Source organism: Bufo gargarizans, chromosome 9 (assembly GCF_014858855.1).
Source record: "Bufo gargarizans isolate SCDJY-AF-19 chromosome 9, ASM1485885v1, whole genome shotgun sequence".
Classification (NCBI taxonomy): domain Eukaryota; kingdom Metazoa; phylum Chordata; class Amphibia; order Anura; family Bufonidae; genus Bufo; species Bufo gargarizans.
In genome coordinates, this window is record NC_058088.1 from 97,272,498 (window position 1) to 97,299,635 (window position 27,138).

The window sequence follows — 27,138 nt, forward strand, 5'->3', positions numbered from 1 at the left end:
GCCATTATCTTTTCCAGGATAACCCCTTTAATGAAAATTCCTTGCCAGTCTAATAGGACCCTTATATTTCTACAGCGGATGTGCAGCCCTACTGTTATTCTCTGGGGCTATTATGCAGCTTTTCAGCACAGAATCCGTGCAAAAAATGCGCATGCGCAGCACAGTGTATTTCATGCAGATATTTTTAGCTGAATGTGAATGGGGTATGAAATACTAATATGGAGAGAAGACCGCGGCACTCAATGTCTTCACAATATGCAGAGTTTTATTAACCAACCGTGCACCGTTTCGACTCCTTAGAGTCTTTCTCAACTCCTTGGAGTCGAAACGTTGCACGGTTGGTGAATAAAACTCTGCCTATTGTGAAGACATTGAGTGCCGCGGTCTTCTCTCCATCTTATGATCTCTTGGAACTCGACGGGCTAGGGTTTAACACTGCGGGCACCGCCACTAATTGGATCTACTAAAAGTAAATTTGTAAGTGGTGCTGTCTCTCCCTCAAACAATTTTTGGGGTATGAAGTACCCCCCCACTGAATGCAGAAGTTAAAGGGGCACCCCAGTTATAACAAGTTATCTTCTATCCACGGGATCAGATCAGTGAAGGTCCTACCGCTGGGACCCCATACCCCATGGAGCGGCTGGCCGTAAAAGTGCGCCACAGTTCCATTCATTTCTATTGGAGTGCCGGAGACATTTGGCTATCTCCGGAGCTCCCATAGAAATGAATGGAGTGGTGGTGCACTTTCCCGACCAGCTGCTCCATCCATTTCTGGGAGGCTCCACAGGGTATGGGGTCCCAGCAGTAGGACCCTCACCGATCTGATAGATATCCTCAATGCAGGCAAGAATAGTAAACGTTCTATATTTTTGCTGGGCCGCGGAATGGACATATGGATGCCGACAGCACATGGTGTGTGGATAAAGTGAACGGGTCTGAAAAAAAAATGTGGATCAGACGCAGACCAAAAAATAACTTTGTGTGCATGATCCGTTAGTAGGCCGTGAACGGTCCGTGGTATCCCGGCCTGGATTCCTGCTGACAGCAGGAGCGCACGGCGTCATTGGTTGCTATGACGCTGGGCGCTTCAGTTATACACTCGTATAGATCATACGAGTGTATTACTGTAGTGCAGCGGCAGGATGCCAGGCCGGGATACACGGCTGTGTGCATTTGGCCTTAAGTGGAATTGATGAGGATTTAGGCGCAAAATTCTGAAAACGTGAGCTGACCATGAGCTCAACCCAGCAATATGGTGCCACGTCCCTCATAAAATGACAATAGAGCATAGTCCTAGGGCATTTCTGTCAGTTTGGATCCTAACGCCATATTTATGAAGGAGCCGCTGAGTCACAGCACAGTCAGCTCATTTGTCAAAGAAGTAGTAAAATGTCAGGAAATAATACTGGGTTGGGCCTGGCAGAAGATGGACTGTCACAGACCCTCACACCGCTTGTACAGTGGAATATGAAAATAAAACCGACCTCGCTGGAAACCACAAATCTTTTCCCAGAATCCATGCACCGAGCAGACAGGGGATTTCATGTTCTTCTCCAAAAGGGGAATTCTTCAGCTTCACTTTAGAAGAGGCAGCTCTGCCCTTCACCTCCACTTTATACTATTCCCGAATGCTCTATAGCAACGTGACCACAATACCGCAATCCTCCTGCCCCTAACCAACTGCAGATTTAGGGCACGGTCAGGTTTCTACATGCAGTTCTAGAAGCCAAAATCAGACATGATCATAAAAGTCGAGAAAATACGTTTTTTGAATTCACTCCTGGTCTTGGCTTTCCAAACCGCATCAAGAAACCTGACCGTGTGGGCGCATCCTCAGGGAAATGTCACACAAGCGTATTCAGCGCAGGAGAGCGCTATTTCCCGGACAGAACGCTGCTCCTTAGTCTAATGATTTATAAAGTTAAATGTTCCTACCCGACCTCGGATGTAATGAACTGCACACACATAATGCCATCAGTACAATTCCGTAGAGCCGCGGTCAGGCAGGGACACACAGCATTATAACTCATTATGTCACAGGAGCAGCGTTCTGTCCGTAAAATACCGCCGTCACACATAGTGTATCTCCGCCCTGAATACGTGCGTGTGAAATTACCCTCATGCCACTTTTACCATCACCCAGCAGAGACGTCAACACAATCAATAGCGGGTGAAGGTATTCAGAAATAGCGGTATAGGACGCATTCATTCACGGTCTATTTACTTCTTGCAAAATCACTGAGAAATCCAGCAAAAAAATAATAATAATGTATAAAAACAAAAATGCCATAAGATCAGTACGTGTTACTAGACCCTTCGGGTGGATCACACTTTTTTTTCACACACAGTTCATGTGGAAAACTGCAGCATAATACAGTACCAGCAAAGCGTATGAGATTAGAGAGCCGCGACAAATCCCGCGGCAGATTCCTTTTTGCCGCCAATGCATCTTAATAGGAGCCAGCTCTGAGGCCCCCATTGTCTAATAGGTGCAGGTCCCACCTCTGGGACCTGCACCCACGCTGAGAATGGAGCGGGGTGAGTGGTGGTTGGAGGACCTCGGTTTCCCCGGGTCCGGCCACCAACAAGCGCTCTCCCCATACAAGTGAATAGAAGCGCACCTCACTTGCACGGCCACCGCTCCTATTCACGTCTATGGGGCCGACGGAAATAGCTGAGCCAGCACTCGGCTATTTTCGGCAGCCCAATAGAAATGAATGGAGGGCGGCTGCGCAGTACGCCCTCCACCACCTTTTCCCACTCCGTTCTCAGTGGGACCCGCACCTATCAGACAATGGGATCATATCCTAGCGATATACCCCCATTGTCTGTGATGGAAATACCCCTTTAAGTCTCCACTCTGCGACCTATTGAGATGTATGGGAGGCAGAAAGGACGTGGCCTCTGGTGGGCTTTCAGCTAAATTACGGTGTGGCAGAAAAGGCCGTCAAGTGCACGTCTCCCTAAGGGCCAGTTCACACTGATTTTTGGAGCGTTGCTGCCTCAAAATCAGCTCCAAAAAACGCCTCCCCTTCATTTCAATGTGAAACTGCACTTTTTCTTCCACATGGAAAATATCTACATGATGTTTGGCACAAATCCGCACCAAAAACCTCAAGCTGAGAAAAAAAAAGTGGCAATTAATTTTTAAGGTGGATTTTCAAAATCTGTCATGTGAACTGACCCTTAGGGCACGAGGTGTCATGGCGGCGGATTCCCACAAATGAACTTTGTGCAGAAAAGTTGCCGCATTCACAGTACAAACGAAGCGGATGACATTTCAGAAACCCCATCCTCGCAGCGGAGAAACGCAAACTGATTCGCACTGCGGCCTTTCAATTCCCATCCTGTCAATTTTATCCGCAGTTGAAAGCCGCGTTGTGATCATGGCCGCAGCGTCTTCGTGAAAAACTAACCCGTTTTGGATTTTTATTTGCAATGCCAGATTTCGGACTGTTCTGCTGAGGATTTGCTATATTTGCCCATGTCCTTATAAACCAGCAAAAACAGCGCAAATTGCTGCTATGTTTTTGAACCTGACTCATAGGACATGATAAATATGGCGCAACTCGCCAGACACGTCACGCTCCTCGCCTTATGCCACCTCCTTGCTGACCTACCTATACAATGAGGTTTTGCCCCCCAAAAATGTCACCTCTCCTCCCTTTTTCTCACATAAGGTCCCAGCTGATATAGGCCAGCTTTTTCATGGTCCTGACCCCTCTGTGAGTGCCAGCATGGTGGGAGGCACATTACTTCACACTACTTGCAAATCCCAGTCAGAACCGCAGGAAGCCATGTTCCCTACTCACCTGCAAGCTTCACAAACCAGGGGAGGAGGAAGAGAACGGGCGGGCCCCTGACACAGCGAGTCGTCTGACACCTCCGGCCAAACCACGTGGTTACACAACCAGAGAATTCGTTCAATGACAGGAGGAGGGACTAGAAGTGACGTGGGCGGGCGGAATGGAATGTTCCAACGATTACACCCGGGACAACACACAGAGGCACGTAAGGGGCGTGTCTGGGAGGCTGCGGCAGTACAGAGCACCAGGGCTTATGACGTCACAAGAACGCCTTCCAGTACAACTAGCAGGACAGATGTTGTAGCGTCAACCACACGCTACTGCTATACGTGAGGAGCGCCTGGCTGCAGCACATCGCGCTAGAAGCCTCCACACACAGCACATCGCACAGAAAACTTACTGCGTTCAAGCGGAGGACATGACAGATTAGGAGGTCGGGACGCGTCACCTGGAAGTACTAGTGTAGCTTCCTGCAACCCAGGCGTCAGCTGAAGGAACACTGCCACCTAATGGCCGCACACTGGAAGGACAGGGAGAGCGCGGTGAAGAAACTACTTGCGCCATTATGGATGGGTTGTGTCTAAACTCCAGACACCAAACGGACCTGGTCGTTTTGCAGTATGGGAAATAGCCAGCTCTCTATGAGCTGTCTAAACTCCATACACGGTACGGACCTTTTTGCCCCCTAGTGGACGGGTCCGGAACAGAGCTAGTGTTTAGCCAGCTCACATTGATTTGGCTAAACTCCATACACGGTGCGGACCTGGTCCTTACTAAGTATGGGGAATAGCCAACTCTATAGGAGCCGTCTAAACTCCATACACGGTACGGACCTCTTAGCCCCCTAGTGGTTAGGTACAGAACTATGATGGGATTTAGCTGATTCAAAGTGAATTGGCTAAACTCCATACTCTGTAAGGACCTTCTTAACCCTTTGTGGTATGTGATCCATTACAAATAATTTTGCCAAATAAAGTTGAACAGATGAGTGGTAGAAAATATCATTTTTATTTTTAATCCTTATAAGGCCTCCTGCAGAAGACCGGATGGTTTTGAAGTCCGTTTTAAAAGGATACGTTTTTAAATTTTTTTTGTTTCAGTACTGTCTCAGTTTCCGTTCCGTTTTTCTGTTTGGTTTGCGTTTTTTGAGGAACTTAAACAAGGCATATACAGTAATTACATTCTAAAATTCCGCTGGGCATAAAATTTTCAATAGACGGTTTATCAAAAAATGGAACAAATACGGAAAACATACGGATGCATTCTGTATCCGTTCATTTTACAGCCCCATTGACTTGAATGGAGCCACTGAACATGATTTGCGGGCAATAATATGACCTGTTCTATCTTTGAACTGAAAAACGTTAACTGAATCCATTCGGAGTACATTCCGTTTTTTTCCATATATGGGATTTAAAAAGCCTTTTGCTAAACGGAAACAAAAAACTTTTGTGTGCAGGAGGCCTAACTGTTTAATATCACTATAAAACGTGAATCCATATCATGGACGCCCTTCACCCCGAGTCCTGTTAGAACAGGGTCTGAGCTCAGATGATGCTGCAGAGGAGCCTCTAATCACTGAGAAATGTCCGCCTTCCAGTGTCCGAGAAAACGAAAGTATCGGCTCAAATTTTCTATTCATCAAGTGTTATCTGTGAAATGTTACCATCAAATTATACATCCAGATTGCAATACTCTGGCGGTAACCTGTGATTTCACCATCATCATGGTCAAAGGAAAGCTCAGCATGAGCCCCATCAGATCTGCTGCTTGTTAGGTCCTCTTCAGACATGGAGTTTAGCCTGCTCACTGTGAACTGTCTATTTCCCATACACCAGACGGACCTTGTCTATGTGTTATATACAGAGAGGTTCTCCTGCTGGAGAGGTCCTCTTCAGACATGGAGTTTAGCCTGCTCACAGTGAACTGTCTATTTCCCATACACCAGACGGACCTTTTCTATGTGTTATATATAGAGAGGTTCTCCTGCTGGTGAGGTCCTCTTCAGGTATGGAGTTTAGCCTGCTCACAGTGAACTGTCTATTTCCCATACACCAGACGGACCTTTTCTATGTGTTATACAGGTCCTTCTCAAAAAATTAGCATATTGTGATAAAGTTCATTATTTTCTGTAATGTACTGATAAACATTAGACTTTCATATATTTTTGATTCATTACACACCAACTGAAGTAGTTCAAGCCTTTTATTGTTTTAATATTGATGATTTTGGCATGCAGCTCATGAAAACCCAAATTTCCTATCTCAAAAAATTAGCATATTTCATCCGACCAATAAAAGAAAAGTGTTTTTAATACAAAAAAAGTCAACATTTAAATAATTATGTTCAGTTATGCACTCAATACTTGGTCGGGAATCCTTTTGCAGAAATGACTGCTTCAATGCGGCGTGGCATGGAGGCAATCAGCCTGTGGCACTGCTGAGGTGTTATGGAGGCCCAGGATGCTTCGATAGCGGCCTTAAGCTCATCCAGAATGTTGGGTCTTGCGTCTCTCAACTTTCTCTTCCCAATATCCCACAGATTCTCTATGGGGTTCAGGTCAGGAGAGTTGGCAGGCCAATTGAGCACAGTAATACCATGGTCAGTAAACCGTTTACCAGTGGTTTTGGCACTGTGAGCAGGTGCCAGGTCGTGCTGAAAAATGAAATCTTCATCTCCATAAAGCTTTTCAGCAGATGGAAACATGAAGTGCTCCACAATCTCCTGATAGCTAGCTGCATTGACCCTGCCCTTGATAAAACACAGTGGACCAATACCAGCAGCTGACATGGCACCCCAGACCATCACTGACTGTGGGTACTTGACACTGGACTTCAGGCATTTTGGCATTTCCCTCTCCCCAGTCTTCCTCCAGACTCTGGCACCTTGATTTCCCAATGACATGAAACAGTCCAGTGCTGCTTCTCTGTAGCCCAGGTCAGGCGCTTCTGCCGCTGTTTCTGGTTCAAAAGTGGCTTGACCTGGGGAATGCGGCACCTGTAGCCCATTTCCTGCACACGCCTGTACACGGTGGCTCTGGATGTTTCTACTCCAGACTCAGTCCACTGCTTCTGCAGGTCCCCCAAGGTCTGGAATCGGTCCTTTTCCACAATCTTCCTCAGGGTCTGGTCACCTCTTCTCGTTGTGCAGCGTTTTCTGCCACACTTTTTCCTTCCCACAGACTTCCCACTGAGGTGCCTTGATACAGCACTCTGGGAACAGCCTATTCGTTCAGAAATTTCTTTCTGTGTCTTACCCTCTTGCTTGAGGGTGTCAATGATGGCCTTCTGGACAGCAGTCAGGTCGGCAGTCTTACCCATGATTGCGGTTTTGAGTAATGAACCAGGCTGGGAGTTTTTAAAAGCCTCAGGAATCTTTTGCAGGTGTTTAGAGTTAATTAGTTGATTCAGATGAATAGGTTAATAGCTCGTTTAGAGAACCTTTTCATGATATGCTAATTTTTTGAGATAGGAATTTTGGGTTTTCATGAGCTGTATGCCAAAATCATCAATATTAAAACAATAAAAGGCTTGAACTACTTCAGTTGGTGTGTAATGAATCTAAAATATATGAAAGTCTAATGTTTATCAGTACATTACAGAAAATAATGAACTTTATCACAATATGCTAATTTTTTTTAAAGGACCTGTATACAGAGAGGTTCTCCTGCTGGTGAGGTCCTCTTCAGGTATGGAGTTTAGCCTGCTAACAGTGTAATGTCTATTTCCCATACACCAGACGGACCTTTTCTATGTGTTATATACAGAGAGGTTCTCCTGCTGGTGAGGTCCTCTTCAGGTATGGAGTTTAGCCTGCTAACAGTGTAATGTCTATTTCCCATACACCAGACGGACCTTTTCTATGTGTTATATACAGAGAGGTTCTCCTGCTGGTGAGGTCCTCTTCAGACATGGAGTTTAGCCTGCTAACAGTGTAATGTCTATTTCCCATACACCAGACGGACCTTTTCTATGTGTTATATACAAAGAGGTTTTCCTGCTGGTGAGGTCCTCTTCAGGTATGGAGTTTAGCCTGCTCACAGTGAACTGTCTATTTCCCATACACCAGACGGACCTTTTCTATGTGTTATATACAGAGAGGTTCTCCTGCTGGTGAGGTCCTCTTCAGACATGGAGTTTAGCCTGCTCACAGTGACCTGTCTATTTCCCATACACCAGACGGACCTTTTCTATGTGTTATATACAGAGAGGTTCTCCTGCTGGTGAGGTCCTCTTCAGACATGGCGTTTAGCCTGCTCACAGAGAACTGTCTATTTCCCATACACCAGATAGACCTTTTCTATGTGTTACCTACAGAGACATGGGTTTTAGCTGCCATTCAAACCGCTTCGGGTTCATGGTCTGACTGAAAATTGGAGTCTGGTAGAAAATGTCAGAATTCCAATATTGTCTAACGTTTGGCTTCTTTACTACGCCCATATGCAGCACGAGTCCCCAAAACTTCATCATCTCTGCTGCATCTACTGGGGTCCAACCTAGGGGTCTAGCGTATGGAGAACTCGGGTTCTGAGCAATGAATTGTTGGGCGTCTAAATTGGTTTCGGTCACCATTAGATTTACAAAATTTTCAGAGAAGATTTTGAAAAAATCTAGCTCAGCGAAGTCCGCACAATCTATCAGAATTCCTGAGTGGCCCACGAACTCCGGAATTTGGGGCTGATAATGGTCAGGGGGTGGGGTCCATGTGGGCTCACTCTGGGGGGCTGCCTCCGCTGCTACCCTGGGGCACCTTCTAAAGCAGGCATGCTCAACCTGCGGCCCTCCAGCTGTTGCAAAACTACAACTCCCAGCATGCCCAAACAGCCTACGTCAGGGCATTGTGGGAGTTGTAGTTTTACAACAGCTGGAGGGCCGCAGGTTGAGCATGCCTGGTCTAAAGGGTCCCTCATCAGCGGATGAGGATGAGGGGGTAGAGGAAAGTGGCATCCTCTTCTTCCTCACTGGCAGACTCTGTATCGGAGGCAAGCATGGCGTATGCCTCTTCAGCTGAATATAGTCGTTGGGATGAATGGGACATTTTTATTTTATTGAGGTGTGAAACGTGTAAACCTTTATTTAGTGTGGGGAGTGTATGTAGTGTTTTCACACGTGAAGGGGCTTGTAATAAATTTGAAATTTAAATTTAGAAGAAAAGTTCTAAAAAAAATAAAAACATTTTCAGCAAAAAAAAATAAAAAATTACTTGCAGCGCAAACTGAGCAGACGCGATCAGTAATGGACACTACTGATCGGTGCTCAGTGGTTGCAAAATGCACGTACACAGATGGTGCGTTCGTGCTGAAATCTAAACTGACTAACTGAAATTGAGAGAGATATCTATGTATCTATCTAACTAACTAACTTAAACTAACTACCACTAACTGCAGTTATTTTTTCACACACAAATGTGAAAAAGAAAAAAAACCTCAAATGTGCAAATGCTACTGAGCACACTACTGATTGTGCGTGCTGCAGAGCACCAAAGATCGTATAAAACGTTACTACATTGGCTAAAATTTTTTACTTATATCTATATAGAAATATATAACTCTATATATATTTATATAAAGCCCTAACTACCAGTTCTTTTTTAACCCCCAAAAATTTTATATGAAAAGAATTTGCCAAAAAATCTGCACAAATAGTCCGCAGGTGCTGATCAGACAGGTACGCACTGAAAAGCACTTGGCGGTCATAGGTTGCAAACAGAAAAAGTGACGCAGAGCTGGAAAATGGTTAAAAAAATAAATAAATGCACGGACCAAATGGTGTCCTTAAAAAAAGGATGGGGGGGACTGCAAAAATTGTGCAGCCATTCCAGATGTTGTTGTTCTTTCTTCTTTTCAGCAGCAAAGGCGTTAAATTCGTAGTGGTGGTACAGCACAAGTCCCAGCAAGCCACAGAACCTATCTGCAAGCAGTCACTAGCTAGAATGGTTGCTTGCAGGGACGTTCTGCCTCTTCCTGTGCAGCTATAGCGCTGCCATTGGCTGGAGCGTTGTTTCAGCCAATCGCAGCGCTGGCAGGGGACCCAAAACACTGGTGTTCCCTGCCTCACCTCGGAGGTGACCGGTGCTGACCAGTTCAGCACCGGCCACTGTCCTCTGACCTCCTCCCAGCAGCTGCTGACAGCTTCCTGTGCTGCGATGTGACGACACATTGATCATCCAATCGCAGCGCTTGGAGCTGCAGGGCATAGCTGCCTGCCGGTAAGAGCACCCATGGTGCAGCGATTCCACCCCGATCTTCCCCCAGACCTCATGAAGTACATGTACGTCATGGGTCCTTAAGGGGTTAAAACAGCACCCAGCAGCTATGGTGCTCACGAGCGGCCACCATATTTAAATACCCACCCACCGAGGTACAATCCTGATCAAAAGTTTAAGACTACTTGAAAAATGGCAAAAAATCATATTTTACATTGTTGGATCTTAACAAGGTTCCAAGTAGAGCTTCAATATGCAACAAGAAGAAATGAGAGTGTGACAAAACATTTTTTGAGCATTCAATTAATTAAAAATAACGATTAAACTGAAACAGGCTGTTTTTCAGCTGATCCAAATTTTCGGACCACATGCCTTTAGGCCTCTTTCACACGGGCGTTGCGGGAACATGCGTGATTTTTCCACGCGAGTGCAAAACATTGTAATGCGTTTTGCACGCGCGTGAGAAAAATCTGCATGTTTGGTACCCAAACCCGAACTTCTTCACAGAAGTTCGGGATCGGTGTTCGGTAGATTGTATTATTTTCTCTTATAACATGGTTATAAGGGAAAATAATAGCATTCTTAATACAGAATGCATAGTGCAATAGTGCTGGAGGGGTTAAAAAAATAATAATTTTTAACTCACCTTAATCCACTTGATCGCGTAGCCCGGCTTCTCTTCCGTCTTCTTTTTTGCTGTGTGCAGGAAAAGGACCTGTGGTGACGTCACTGCGGTCATCACATGGTCCGTCACATGATCTTTTACCATGGTGATGGATCATGTGATGACCGGAGTGACGTCACCACAGGTCCTTTTCCTGCACACAGCAAAGAAGAAGACAGAAGAGATGCCGGCTGCGCGATCAAGTGGATTAAGGTGAGTTAAATTATTATTATTTTTAACCCCTCCAGCCCTATTATACTATGCATTCTGTATTCAGAATACTATTATTTTCCCTTATAACCATGGTATAAGGGAAAATAATAATGATCGGGTCTCCATCCCGATCGTCTCCTAGCAACCGTGCGTGAAAATCGCACCGCATCCGCACTTGCTTGCGATTTTCACGCAGCCCCATTCACTTCTATGGGGAATGCGTTGCGTGGCAAACACACAATATAGAGCATGCTGCGATTTTCACGCAACACACAAGTGATGCGTGAAAATCACTGTTCGTGTGCACAGCCCCATAGAAATGAATGGGTCTGGATTCAGTGCGTGAGGTGAACGTATTGCACCCGGGCGGAAATCTCACCCGTGTGAAAGGGGCCTTAAAAGGCCAAATCTGTGGATTCATTGTCATTCTCTGTCAGGTAGTCACACGTTGTGATGACAAAGGCAAAAAAACTCTCCCTTTTTGAACGTGGTCGGGTTGCTGAACTGCATAAGCTGGGGGGGACACAGGTGGGACGCAGTAAGACAGTCATTTGGAATTATCATTTTTTATGATCCTGAGGGTTATGGAACAAAAAAAAGTCAAGTGGAAGACCCAAAAGCATTTCATCAGCACTGAGCCGGAGGATCCAGTTGGCTGTCCGTCAAGACACTGGACGATCCTCGACCCAAATTAAGGCCCTTACTGGTGCTGACTGCAGCCCCATAACCATCAGACGGCATCTGAGACTGAAGGGCTTCAAAAACAAAAAACGTCTTCAAAGACCTCATCTCCTTGAATGCCACAGAACTGCTCGTTTGGACTTTGCAAGAAAACACCAAACATGGGACATTCAAAAGGTGGAAGAAAGTTTTATTCTCTGATGAGAAAAAATTTAACCTTGATGGTCCTGATGGTTTCCAACGTTACTGGCATGACGAGCAGATCCCACCTGAGATGTTTTCTACGCGCCACAGTGGAGGGGGCGCCATAATGGTCTGGGGTGCTTTTTCCTTCAGTGGAACAATGGAGCTTCAAGAAGTGCAGGGGCGTCAAATGCAGGGCTGTGGAGTCTGAGGCAATTTTGGGTACCTGGAGTCGGAGTTGGCAAAAAATGAACCGACTCCAATCCCTACTAGATTTAAATTGGAATAAAAATAAAAAAAAGCAAGTTTAAATGTCCCAATTCACAAAAAGTTATAATTAATTACCATATTTTTCACCCTATAAGACACACCTAGGTTTTTGAGGAGGAAAATAAGAAAAAAAATATTTTTAACCAAAAGGTGTGCTTTTGAACTAATGGTGGTCTGTGGGTGGCACTGTTATGGGGGCATCTGTGGGTGGCACTGTTATGGGGGATCATTGTGGGGGCATCTGTGGATGACACATATATAGCATCTTATCTTATGTGTCATCCACAGATCCCCCCCATAACAGTGTCCCTGTGTAGTGAATGGTGCCCGGCCTCTGTTTCTGTAATGGCAGCGGGGCCCGGTGCCTGCTTCATTCATAAAGTCGGCGGAGCAGGCGCGTGACGCAGTGAGCTACGCTACGAGCGCCCGCCCGGCCTCCTGACTGCCAAGAAGTTTTTAAGATGATTGGAATACTTTAACAATACCCACAAGTTAGATATGATTACCGTATACTACAGTGAGCGGGGCCCGATGTAGTAGAATACAGTGACTGCCCCGGGCCCCGCTGCCATTACAGAAACAGATGCTGGCCCCTCCTCCCTCTCAGCCTATTCACCGGACGGTCGTAGCATTCACCCCCATAAGACGCACTGCTATTTTCCCCCCACTTTTGTGATAAATATGGTACTTCTCTACTGTAAGAATAAAGGCCCGTGCATGCAGTGCGTCACGTTACCGCAAAACGAACACGTTAAGTGACCATGAAGAAGCATGCTTTTCATATGCTTCACTATATGGCAGGCAACGCACAGTTAAGGAGCGGCAATACTTATACTTTCCATTGTGTTGTGTTCCGCTGTTACAGGGAACGCAACGTCCATGGTTAACCTCCTAGCCTCTCACTGATAGCTGATTAAGTAAATATGTTTTTTGCAGGACTAGAGACACTTGTATAAGGGAATGGATGGTCAATAGCTCAAGACTGAAGCTGTAAACCATCAGAAAAACTGCTGCCATTCAGCTAAGGCTATAAAAACTTGTAAACTCGATTGTTAGCTTAAACATGACTATGGGATTCTACTGGGGAAATCATGTTTTACAATAAATGCCCCGTCCTGGATCCCCCACTGCCCGATCATCAGCAGATCAGCACACAGCGGAGAAGGCAGCGGCTTCCTGGCCAGTAGTTCTGTGGTAATGACATTCGCATATTAAATACAAAGGAGTCGGAAGTACCAAAAACTGAGGAGTCAGACCATTTATCTACCGACTCCACAGCCCTGGTCAAACGGCCGCTGGCTATGTCCAGATGTTGCAGAGAGCATTCCTCATGACTGAGGGCCCTCGTCTGTGTGGTAACGACTGGGGTTTTCAACAGGGCAACGCTACAGTACACAATGCCCGCAAGACAAGGACTTCTTCCAGGAGAATAACATCACTCTTTTGGCCCATCCTGCGTGTTCCCCTGATGTAAATCCAATTGAGAACCTTTGGGGATGGATGGCAAAGGGAAGTTTACAAAAATGGACAACAGTTCCAGACAGTAGATGGCCTTCGTGCGGCCGTCTTCACCACTTGGAGAAATGTTCCCACTCACCTCATGGAAACGCTTGCATCAAGCATGCCGAAACAATAACGGTGGAGCTACTCATTACGGAGTTTATGTTTGGAAGTTGGATTTCTTTTTTTTTTTTTTTTGGAGGTGTGGTCCTAAACTTTTGATCAGCTGAAAAACAGCCGGTTTCAGATTATTCGTTGTTTTCATTAAATTGAATGCTCAAAAAATGTTTGGTCTCGCTCTCATTTCTTCTTGTTGCATGCTGAAGCTCTACTTGGAACCTTGTTAAGATCCAGCCATGCTAAAAAGGATTTTTTGCCATTTTTCAAGTGGTCTCAAACTTTTGATCAGGACTGTATATTTACGTTGGGTGGTCAGAAAGGGGTTAAAGCACTGTACAGGGAGTCCCCCTTGTAGCAGTAAATGCTGTTCCTCACAGATCAGCAGGGCGGTGTAATGTGAGCGTCCATTAGGCCATTGTCAGTGTCAAGCGCAGTGAGCGTTGGAGGCTTCATCCGAAGGCACTTTGTTTAAAATTTCAGATTAATACTGTACAGTGATTAGACTACGTACAGTCTTAGAATGTATGGGCTCCGAGGAGCCGAAGTCAGTTATTCATGAAGTTGCATGAGACTCCATTGAATAACTCAGGTAGTTGATTTTTTAAGTGGAAAAGCACTTGAAACCGAACTCTGCTTCGGTCCCGTCTAGAACCTCTGAACCGAAGCAGAGTTCTGTTTAAAGTTTTACCCTGGGTTCACACCTGAGCGTTTTACAGCACGTTCAAACGTGCTGTAAAACGCTCAACACATGAAAACCAATGCTTCCCTATGGCCCTGGTTCACACTTGAGCGTTTTACAGCACATTCAAACACGCTGTAAAACGCTCAACACATGAAAACCAATGCTTCCCTATGGCCCTGGTTCACACTTGAGCGTTTTACAGCACGTTTGAACGCGCTGTAAAACGCCTTACGCTCAAAAAAGTTCTTGAGCTTCTTTGGGGCGTTTTGTCGCGCGTTCCTGTACATAGACTTTCGGGAACGCGCGACAATGGGCGTTCGCTTGTCTCTGTATGCGCGATTGCAAACGCTGGTACAATCGGGCATACAGAGCGCTCCTTTCAGAACGCTCAGGTGTGAACCCAGGGTCAAAGTGTTTTTCCACTTTAAAAATCCACTACTCGCGTTATTCAATGGGGTCTCGCACAACTTTGTTAATAACTGACTTTGGCTCTTCGGAGCCCATACATTCTAAGACTGTACAGAGACGAATCACTGCACAGTATTACTCACAAGTTTTGAATGAAGCATCGGAAGCTTCACTCAACACTGACCATTACAGACGTCTGCACCCGTCTCTATGCACAGCTACAAGCGCCGAGAATACAGAACTGCAATAAAAAATAATAAAAATAGAGAAATGAACATAAATATATAGAATACCTTTTTTTGGGGTTCAACAATAAGTTTTTATTAAACAGTAAAACCTGCAGCTTTCACTTCGACTTGTACAGTAGAAAATATATAAGAATAAATATCGGGTGCGGAGAAGATGGAAACCTGTTCTATTCAGTAACACGTGTGACATACAACGTGGCCCCCCAGATAGCAGCCCGCAAACAAAATCACACAGCGCCCCCCCCCCCCGCATCCAATATTATACGGGGCCCTACCCCCCCGCATCCAATATTATACGCCCCCCCCCCCGCGTTCCAATATTATACGGCCCCCCCGCATACAATCCCGCACCGCAGCGCCCCCCCATCATACAATTCCGCACCGCCCCCCCATCATACAATCCCGCACTGCCCCCCCCATCATCATACAATCCCATCCCGTACCGCACCGCCCCCCCCCATCATACAATCCTGCACCGCCCCCCCATCATCATACAATCCCATCCTGCACCGCCCCCCCATCATACAATCCCGCACCGCCCCCCCCCATCATCATACAATCCCGCACCGCCCCCCCATCATACAATCCCGCACCGCCCCACCCCATGATCATACAATCCCGCACCTCCCCACCCCATGATCATACAATCCCGCACCTCCCCACCCATCATCATACAATCCCGCACCGCCCCCCCCATCATCATACAATCCCGCACCGCCCCCCCCCCCCATCATCATACAATCCCGCACCGCCCCCCCATCATACAATCCCGCACCGCCCCCCCATCATCATACAATCCCGCACCGCCCCCCCATCATCATACAATCCCGCACCGCCCCCCCATCATCATACAATCCCGCACCGCCCCATCATACAATCCCGCACCGCACCGCCCCCCCCCCCATCATCATACAATCCCGCACCGCCCCCCCCATCATACAATCTCGCACCGCCCCCCCATCATCATAAAATCCCGCACCGCCCCCCCCATCATACAATCCCGCACCGCCCCCCCCCATCATACAATCCCGCACCGCCCCCCCATCATCATACAATCCCATCCCGCACCGCCCCCCCCCCCCCCCCATCATACAATCCTGCACCGCCCCCCATCATCATACAATCCCATCCCACACGACCCCCCCCCCCCCCATCATACAATCCCGCACCCCCCCGTCATAAAATCCTGCACCGCCCCACCCCCATCATACAATCCCGCCCCGCACCGCACCGCCCCCCCCATCATCATACAATCCCGCACCGCCCCCCCCCCCCATCATACAATCCCATCCCGCACCGCACCGCCCCCCCCCCATCATACAATCCTGCACCGCCCCCCATCATCATACAATCCCATCCCACACGACCCCCCCCATCATACAATCCCGCACAGCCCCCCCCCCCCATCATACAATCCCGCACCGCACCGCCCCCCCATCATCATACAATCCCGCACCGCACCCCCATCATCATACAATCCCGCACCGCCCCCCCCCCCATCATACAATCCCATCCCGCACCGCACCGCCCCCCCCCCATCATACAATCCTGCACCGCCCCCCCATCATACAATCCCGCACCGCCCCCCATCATCATACAATCCCGCACCGCCCCCCCATCATCATACAATCCCGCACCGCCCCCCCATCATCATACAATCCCGCACCGCCCCCATCATACAATCCCGCACCGCCCCATCATACAATCCCGCACCGCACCGCCCCCCCCCCATCATCATACAATCCCGCACCGCCCCCCCCATCATACAATCTCGCACCGCCCCCCCATCATCATACAATCCCGCACCGCCCCCCCCATCATACAATCCCATCCCGCACCGCACCGCCCCCCCCCCCATCATACAATCCTGCACCGCCCCCCATCATCATACAATCCCATCCCACACGACCCCCCCCCATCATACAATCCCGCACAGCCCCCCCCCATCATACAATCCCGCACCGCCCCCCCATCATACAATCCCGCACCGCCCCCCCATCATACAATCCCGCACCGCCCCCCCATCATCATACAATCCCGCACCGCCCCCCCATCATCATACAATCCCGCACCGCCCCCCCATCATCATACAATCCCGCACCGCCCCCATCATACAATCCCGCACCGCCCCCATCATACAATCCCGCACCGCACCGCCCCCCCCCCATCATCATACAATCCCGCACCGCCCCCCCCATCATACAATCTCGCACCGCCCCCCCATCATCATACAATCCCGCACCGCCCCCCCCATCATACAATCCCGCACCGCCCCCCCCATCATACAATCCCGCACCGCCCCCCCATCATACAATCCCGCACCGCCCCCCCATCATCATACAATCCCATCCCGCACCGCCCCCCCTCCCCCCATCATACAATCCTGCACCGCCCCCCATCATCATACAATCCCATCCCACACGACCCCCCCCCATCATACAATCCCGCACCCCCCCGTCATAAAATCCTGCACCGCCCCACCCCCATCATACAATCCCGCACCGCCCCCCCATCATCATACAATCCCGCACCGCCCCCCCCCCCCATCATACAATCCCATCCCGCACCGCACCGCCCCCCCCCCCATCATACAATCCTGCACCGCCCCCCATCATCATACAATCCCATCCCACACGACCCCCCCCATCATACAATCCCGCACAGCCCCCCCCCCATCATACAATCCCGCACCGCACCGCCCCCCCATCATCATACAATCCCGCACCGCACCGCCCCCCCATCATCATACAATCCCGCACCGCCCCCCCCCCCATCATACAATCCCATCCCGCACCGCACCGCCCCCCCCCCATCATACAATCCTGCACCGCCCCCCATCATCATACAATCCCATCCCACACGACCCCCCCCCATCATACAATCCCGCACAGCCCCCCCCATCATACAATCCCGCACCGCCCCCCCATCATACAATCCCGCACCGCCCCCCCATCATACAATCCCGCACCGCCCCCCCATCATACAATCCCGCACCGCCCCCCCCATCATCATACAATCCCGCACCGCCCCCCCATCATCATACAATCCCATCCCACACGACCCCCCCCCCCCATCATACAATCCCGCACCGCCCCCCCATCATACAATCCCGCACCGCCCCCCATCATACAATCCCGCACCGCCCCCCATCATACAATCCCGCACCGCCCCCCCATCATCATACAATCCCGCACCGCCCCCCCATCATCATACAATCCCATCCCGCACAGCCCCCCCCCCATCATACAATCCCGCACCGCCCCCCCATCATACAATCCCGCACCGCCCCCCCATCATCATACAATCCCTCACCGCCCCCCATCATCATACAATCCCATCCCGCACAGCCCCCCCCATCATACAATCCCGCACCGCCCCCCCATCATCATACAATCCCGCACCGCCCCCCCATCATCATACAATCCCATCCCACACGACCCCCCCCCCATCATACAATCCCGCACCGCCCCCCCCCATCATACAATCCCGCACCGCCCCCCCATCATCATACAATCCCGCACCGCCCCCCCATCATCATACAATCCCGCACCGCCCCCCATCATCATACAATCCCATCCCGCACAGCCCCCCCCCCCCCCCCCATCATACAATCCCGCACCGCCCCCCCATCATACAATCCCGCACCGCCCCCCCATCATCATACAATCCCACACCATAGTCCCCCCCATCATACAATCCCACACCATAGTCCCCCCCATCATACAATCCCACACCATAGTCCCCCCCATCATACAATCCCACACCATAGTAGCGCCCCCCCATCCCACATGGCAGCCCCTCCTCACACCTCCTAGAATTGTCAGGCCCCCTCCACAGGCTTCACATGTACCTCTCAGGCAGACACTCTCCCCTGTCAGTGCTAAAGACGCTGGTGCGCAGAGCGAGAGCAGCCATGCCTGACCAAGTTCCTGCTGTAATATAACTTCTGAAGCGCGCGCTGGCTGCCGACCCACGTGACCTAGAAATGTCACGTGATAGTGTGACGTCAGAAGGTCCGTTTGGTGTCTGGAGTTTAGACACTACCATTATGGATGTCGGGGTATATTCACACGGGCGGGTGTTGTTCAGGTTTTCTAGTGCAGTTTTTGTAGGCAACAAAATAGGAGTAATATCTGCCTTTTATACCCTTTCTCCCTTTATGGCCCACACCTGATTAACTGCATGGTTGCCAAAAACCCCGAATTTACAAGGACTGTCCCTAACAGTCCTGATAAACCTGGGTGACCCCGGCTGAAAATAGGCGTGGCTTACATAAACCCCATCCATAAGTGGGTGGATCTGCCATGATTAGTAGCGTTCCCGTGGCGGGGTTTAGGGGTATGTCTGGCTAAGGGCTCGTGCCCACGACCGTTGTTGGCTAGTGCCCGCACTATACAGGCATCGGCCGTTTGTGCACCGCATCACGGATGCAATCTGGAAGGTGTGGTGCGGAACGGGGTTTCTCTCCGTGCCTCTGCACCGCAAAAAAATACAACACGTTTTATTTCTTTACGGTGCGGACGGATAACGGACCCATTCAAATTGAATGGGTCTGCATCCGTCTGTGGCAAGCACGCGGATGGTGCCCGTGCATAGCATGGACTGGGCAGCACATGTTCGTGTGCATGAGCCCTAAAACTCGGCACTGATGCCCCATTATAGTCCATGGGGCCCGGCGCCTGGCTAGGCCGGATCCGTATGCTGCGGGTGTGAACCTGTTAAGGACCAGGCCCATTTTAGTTTTTTTCCTCCCTGCCATCCCAAAGACATAACTTTTATATTTTCCTGTTCACATAGCCGTATGGGGGCTTGTTTTCTGTAGGACAAGCTGAATTTTCTAATTGCGCAATTTACTATTCCATACAATGTAGTGGGTATCTGGAAAAACATCCAAATGAGGTAGAATTGGGGGGGAAAATGCAGTTTTGCCATGTGTTTTTTTTTTTTTTGTCACCCGCGATGCTAGTGTGGCTTATCCCCACCTGCCATTTGCTTCTCCCCCCCCCCCCCCCTTATCCGTGTACCTCAGGGAGCGGAGTATGTGTATTCCCTGCGAGGGGCCCAGCACATAGGGGGGCTGTTTATGATATTCGATAACCCCTTTAACCACTTCAGCCCCGCTAGCTGAAACCCCCTTCATGACCAGGCCACTTTTTACACTTCGGCACTACACCACTTTCACCGTTTATTGCTCGGTCATGCAACTTACCACCCAAATGAATTTTACCTCCTTTTCTTCTCACTAACGGAGCTTTCATTTGGTGGTATTTCATTGCTGCTGGCATTTTTACTTTTTTTGTTATTAATCAAAATGTAACGATTTTTTTGCAAAAAAATGACATTTTTCACTTTCAGCTGTAAAATTTTGCAAAAAAAACGACATCCATATATAAATTTTTCGCCAAATTTATTGTTCTACATGTCTTTGATAAAAAAAAAATGTTTGGGCAAAAAAAAAAATGGTTTGGGTAAAAGTTATAGCGTTTACAAACTATGGTACAAAAATGTGAATTTCCACTTTTTGAAACAGCTCTGACTTTCTGAGCACCTGTCATGATTCCTGAGGTTCTACAATGCCCAGACAGTAGAAAACCCCCACAAATGACCCCTATTTCGGAAAGTAGACACCCTAAGGTATTCGCTGATGGGCATAGTGAGTTCATAGAACTTTTTATTTTTTGTCACAAGTTAGCGGAAAATGATGATGATTTTTATTTTTTTTTTTTTTCTTACAAAGTCTCATATTCCACTAACTTGCGACAAAAAATAAAAAATTCTAGGAACTCACCATGCCCCTCACAGAATACCTTGGGGTGTCTTCTTTCCAAAATGGGGTCACTTGTGGGGTAGTTATACTGCCCTGGCAATTTAGGGGCCCAAATGTGTGAGAAGAACTTTGCAATCAAAATGTGTAAAAAATGACCGGTGAAATCCAAAAGGTGCACTTTGGAATATGTGCCCCTTTGCCCACCTTGGCAGCAAAAAAGTGTGACACATCTGGTATCGCCGTACTCAGGAGAAGTTGGGGAATGTGTTTTGGGTGTCATTTTACATATACCCATGCTGGGTGAGAGAAATATCTTGGTCAAATGCCAACTTTGTATAAAAAAATGGGAAAAGTTGTCTTTTGCCAAGATATTTCTCTCATCCAGCATGGGTATATGTAAAATGACACCCCAAAACACATTCCCCAACTTCTCCTGAGTACGGCGATACCAGATGTGTCACACTTTTTTGCAGCCAAGGTGGGCAAAGGGGCACATATTCCAAAGTGCACCTTTCAGATTTTGCAGGCCATTTTTTACACATTTTGATTGCAAAGTTCTTCTCACACATTTGGGCCCCTAAATTGCCAGGGCAGTATAACTACGCCACAAGTGACCCCATTTTGGAAAGAAGACACCCCAAGGTATTCCGTGAGGGGCATGGCGAGTTCCTAGAATTTTTTATTTTTTGTCACAAGTTAGCGGAAAATGATGATTTTTTTTTTTTTCTCTTTTTTCCTTACAAAGTCTCATATTCCACTAACTTGCGACAAAAAATAAAAAATTCTAGGAACTCGCCATGCCCCTCACGGAATACCTTGGGGTGTCTTCTTTCCAAAATGGGGTCACTTGTGGCGTAGTTATACTGCCCTGGCAATTTAGGGGCCCATATGTGTGAGAAGTACTTTGCAATCAAAATCTGTAAAAAATGACCGGTGAAATCCGAAAGGTGCACTTTGGAATATGTGCCCCTTTGCCCACCTTGGCATCAAAAAAGTGTCACACATGTGGTATCGCCGTACTCAGGAGAAGTTGGGGAATGTGATTTGGGGTGTCATTTTACATATACCCATGCTGGGTGAGAGAAATATCTTGGCAAAAGACAACTTTTCCCATTTTTTTTATACAAAGTTGGCATTTGACCAAGATATTTTTCTCACCCAGCATGGGTATATGTAAAATGACACCCCAAAAAACATTGCCCAACTTCTCCTGAGTACGGCGATACCAGATGTGTCACACTTTTTTGCTGCCAAGGTGGGAAAAGGGGCACATATTCCAAAGTGCACCTTTCGGATTTTGCAGGGCATTTTTTACACATTTTGATTGCAAAGTTCTTCTAACACATTTGGGCCCCTAAATTGCCAGGGCAGTATAACTACCCCACAAGTGACCCCATTTTGGAAAGAAGACACCCCAAGGTATTCCGTGAGGGGCATGGCGAGTTCCTAGAATTTTTTGTCGCAAGTTAGTGGAATATGAGACTTTGTAAGGAAAAAAGAAAAAAAAAGAAAAATCATCATTTTCCGCTAAATTGTGACAAAAAATAAAAAATTCTAGGAACTCGCCGTGCCCCCCACGGAATACCTTGGGGTGTCTTCTTTCCAAAATGGGGTCACTTGTGGCGTAGTTATACTGCCCTGGCAATTTAGGGGCCCAAATGTGTAAGAAGTACCTTGCAATCAAAATGTGTAAAAAATGGCCTGCGAAATCCGAAAGGTGCCCCTTTGCCCATCTTGGCTGCAAAAAAGTGTCACACATGTGGTATCGCCGTACTCAGGAGAAGTTGGGCAATGTGTTTTGGGGGGTCATTTTACATATACCCATGCTGGGTGAGAGAAATATCTTGGCAAAAGACAACTTTTCCCATTTTTTTATACAAAGTTGGCATTTGACCAAGATATTTTTCTCACCCAGCATGGGTATATGTAAAATGACACCCCAAAACACATTCCCCAACTTCTCCTGAGTACGGCGATACCAGATGTGTCACACTTTTTTGCAGCCTAGATGCGCAAAGGGGCCCAAATTCCTTTTAGGAGGGCATTTTTAGACATTTGGATCCCAGACTTCTTCTCACACTTTCGGGCCCCTAAAAAGCCAGGGCAGTATAAATACCCCACATGTGACCCCACTTTGGAAAGAAGACACCCCAAGGTATTCAATGAGGGGCATGGCGAGTTCCTAGAATTTTTTTTTTTTTTTGCATAAGTTAGCGGTTATTGATTTTTTTTTTTTGTTTTTTTCTCACAAAGTCTCACTTTCCGCTAACTTAGGACAAAAATTTCAATCTTTCATGGACTCAATATGCCCCTCACGGAATACCTTGGGGTGTCTTCTTTCCGAAATGGGGTCACATGTGGGGTATGTATACTGCCCTGGCTTTTTAGGGGCCCTAAAGCGTGAGAAGAAGTCTGGAATATAAATGTCTAAACATGTTTACGCATTTGGATTCCGTGAGGGGTATGGCGAGTTCATGTGAGATTTTATTTTTTGACACAAGTTAGTAGAATATGAGACTTTGTAAGAAAAAACAAAAACAAACAAAAAATTTCCGCTAACTTGTGCCAAAAAAAATGTCTGAATGGAGCCTTACCAGGGGGGGGGGGGGGTGATCAATGACAGGGGGGTGATCACCCATATAGACTCCCTGATCACCCCCCTGTCATTGATCACCCCCCTGTAAGGCTCCATTCAGACATCCGCATGATTTTTTACGGATCCATGGATACATGGATCGGATCCACAAAACGCATGCGGACGTCTGAATGGAGCCTTACAGGGGGGTTATCAGGGTGATCACCCCCCTGTCACTGATCACCCCCCCTGTAAGGCTCCATTCAGACATCCGCATGATTTTTTACGGATCCATGGATACATGGATCGGATCCACAAAACGCATGCGGACGTCTGAATGGAGCCTTACAGGGGGGTTATCAATGACAGGGGATGATCAGGGTGATCACCCCCCTGTCACTGATCACCCCCCCTGTAAGGCTCCATTCAGACGTCCGCATGATTTTTACGGATCCGATCCATGTATCCATGGATCCGTAAAAATCATGCGGACGTCTGAATGGAGCCTTACAGGGGGGTGATCAATGACAGGGGGGTGATCAATGACAGGGGGTGATCAGGGAGTGTATATGGGTGATCACCCGCCTGTCATTGATCACCCCCCTGTAAGGCTCCATTCAGACGTCCGTATGCTTTTTGCGGATCCGATCCGTGGATCCGTAAAAATCATACGGACGTCTGAACGGAGCCTGACAGGGGGGTGATCAATGACAGGGCGGTGATCAATGACAGGGGGGTGATCAGGGAGTTTATATGGGGTGATCATGGGTTTATAAGGGGTTAATAAGTGACCGGGGGGGGGGGGGGTGTAGTGTAGTGTAGTGTAGTGTAGTGTGGTGTTTGGTGCGACTGTACTGACCTACCTGAGTCCTCTGGTGGTCGATCCTAACAAAAGGGACCACCAGAGGACCAGGTAGGAGGTATATTAGACGCTGTTATGAAAACAGCGTCTAATATACCTGTTAGGGGTTAAAAAATTCGGATCTCCAGCCTGCCAGCGAGCGATCGCCGCTGGCAGGCTGGAGATCCACTCGCTTACCTTCCGTTCCTGTGAGCGCGCGCGTTCACAGGAAATCTCGCGTCTCGCGAGAAGACGCGTATATGCGTCCAGGAGGAATAAAGCATCCACCTCCCGGACGCATATACGCGTATATGCGTCCAGGAGGAATAAAGCATCCACCTCCCGGACGCATATACGCGTACAGCGGTCGGGAGGTGGTTAAACCTGGTCCAGATTTTTGTCATTAGAGAGATTGTAGGATAATTCCCAGAGCATGCTTGTGGCTATCCCAGCTCTGCCATAGTGATGGGTGCCTTCTGCCTCATAATAAAGGAAGCTACTCTAGCGGAGGGCCCTAAACCTATATGCTGCCCCCTTAAGGTGTTGTAATTGTGCGGCTACGAAGTAGAGCCACTTGTTTGGGAGAGATAGACCTCCCTCCTCTTTGCCCCTCTGGAGAGTTTCCATGCGGATTCTATACTGTTGCTTTTTCCATACCAAGGAGCGGAAGATGCCATGAATCTTAATGAATACCCCGATGGGGAATCCTTATGGGGGAATTATGTAATATATAAAGCAATTGGGGCATCAGTATCATTTTAATTAAATTACAAGTAATTTACACCAGGCATTGACCTTTACAGTAAATCTATGAAGCAGGGGGTCTATATTAACTTATATATTTTGTGATTATTGGTGTTATCACAACACTCATATATTTATAACTGCGGGTGACCTGTAACTGGATTTGAGTCCATTCCATCTGTGTGGGATAAAGAGGGAGACTGACCGATTTGTCCCAATTAATTGTTAACCCTGAACGTTTCCCAAATTCGATACTATCCCTCATGATGGGGCGAATAGAGTGCTCTATATTCCCTACGTACAGGACCATATCATCGGCGTACAGGGAGATTCTCTCCTCCCGAGAACCGAGTGGAAACCCCTTCCAGTCAGGAGATGAGCAGCTTAACCCATGACATGAAACCTTGACCAGACCCCATGACCTCCCACAGATATTCCCATTCCACACTGTCGAAAGCCTCGGCAGCATCTAAAGATATTATTACACGGCAGCCCCCAGTGTCCACAGATCTTTGGAGATTGAAGAAAAGTCTCCAAAGATTAATGGAGGTACTTTTGTCAGGCAGGGAAGTAATAACCTTGTTAAGCCGTTTAGCAAGTACCTTCGCCAGTATTTTCACGTCCGTCAATAAAATGGAAATGGGCCTATAGGATTCAGGCAAAGTTGGATCCTTGCCGGGCTTTGACAACACTACAACCACCGCCTCCCGCATAGGTGCAGGCAATTTCCCCAATCGCAAAGCGTCATTAAAGGTGACTAACAAGTCAGGGAGAAGGGTCTCCTGATATCTTTTAAAAAACTTGGGGCTTTCTTGTTGGGGAAAGAGCCAAGAGCCGCCTTAAGTTCCTCAAATTCTAAGGGCTCATCTAGGTACCGGGCTGACTCCAGAGACCTCACCGGGATAGGTATATTGCAGGGATCTCAAGTCTCCCAGAGGTTCAGGGAGTCTCCCGCTATTAGATAGCGGCTCCCTGACACCGCATGTGAAACAATATCTCCCGGAAAGGTTTATCTCAGTCAGATAGCAGAGCAGAGAGATAAGAGAAGTGACAGGACAGAGTTTAGATTACAGGTTGAATTAACCCTTTAGGGTCAAATTGGCTTTTCAAGGAGATATATATGTTAAAGGCATCCCTTCTGTCTCATTCAGTAGCTATATAACTATTGAGAGAGATGCATTTTTAGAAAAAAATACATTTACACATTTAACCCTCCATTTTAATTATTATTTACCCCAGTGTTAAATTCACACCCCCTGGATGCTTTAATCATATATATAAATATGATAATTTGGTGCAGATAGAGCAAAGTGTGCAGATACTTCATATGTTTGGAAAATGTAATAAAAAGTTAGTGAAAAAAAAACAAACAAAAAAAACTCCCTGAAATAAGAAGTGCACCTCCCTGAAATGAGTTTTTGCAGGTTGGGATGTCTGATATTGGCTAGATAAGATTTAATATCACCAATCTCTGTTTCCTATTTAGAGGTGTATAGGTCTTTATAGTATCTATAAAACTCATTAAGAATAACTGGATCATTCATGGAGTGAACCCCCTCTAGTCCTAGCCTCTATTCTGGATGGGCCTTCCTGCGAGCGAACCACTCTGGCCAGCAAACTACCCGCACTTTCACCTGCTTCAAAATATCTCTGTCTCGGGAAGATGCGCTTATTGTCAGCAACTTGGATCAAATGGTTATTACGTTTATCCTGTACCTCCTTCCACACAGATTCAGTCCGCGTGGATGGGTCCCGTATAAAAGCAGCCTCAGAGTCTTTCACCTCCCGCTTCATAGAGTCAGTAAGTCACCTAGTCTTAGTTTTGCGCCATTTAATTTTTTATATATAGAGACCCCGGACATAACCTTTAATAGTATCCCAGACCGTCCCCATAGCCGCTGAACCCAGATCAGAGCAAAAGTACTCTTTAATCTGCTCTGTGAGAGGCTCCCCCTCATCCAACAGCTGAATCCAGAAAGGGTTAAGTTTCCAAAGAAATGGTCCGCTACGTTCCTTACCCCTCTCAAGTTGTATCTCCATGTGGATGGGAGAGTGATCCGACAGGCTGCATGGTAGATATTCCATAGAGGAAATATATGACGAGGCCTCCAGGAATCCAATAGGCAAGTCTATTCTGGAAAGAGAGTTATGAGATATTAAAAAGCAAGAATATTGGAGCACATGAGGAAATCGGAGTCTCCACAGGTCACGAAGATCCAACTCGTGTAATAG

General features: G+C 47.7%; 1 protein-coding gene across 2 annotated transcripts in view; it reads right to left on the reverse strand.

The window, feature by feature from the left end:
• Positions 1-4,308, reverse strand: part of LOC122946169 (X-linked inhibitor of apoptosis) — a 28,242-nt gene extending 23,934 nt beyond the window's left edge. The window contains exon 1 of one of the 2 annotated variants that reach the window (XM_044305576.1): positions 4,207-4,308. The gene's annotated coding sequence lies outside the window, so the exon portion shown is untranslated. The other variant, XM_044305575.1, reaches the window with a different exon arrangement.
• Positions 4,309-27,138: the final 22,830 nt, after the last annotated feature.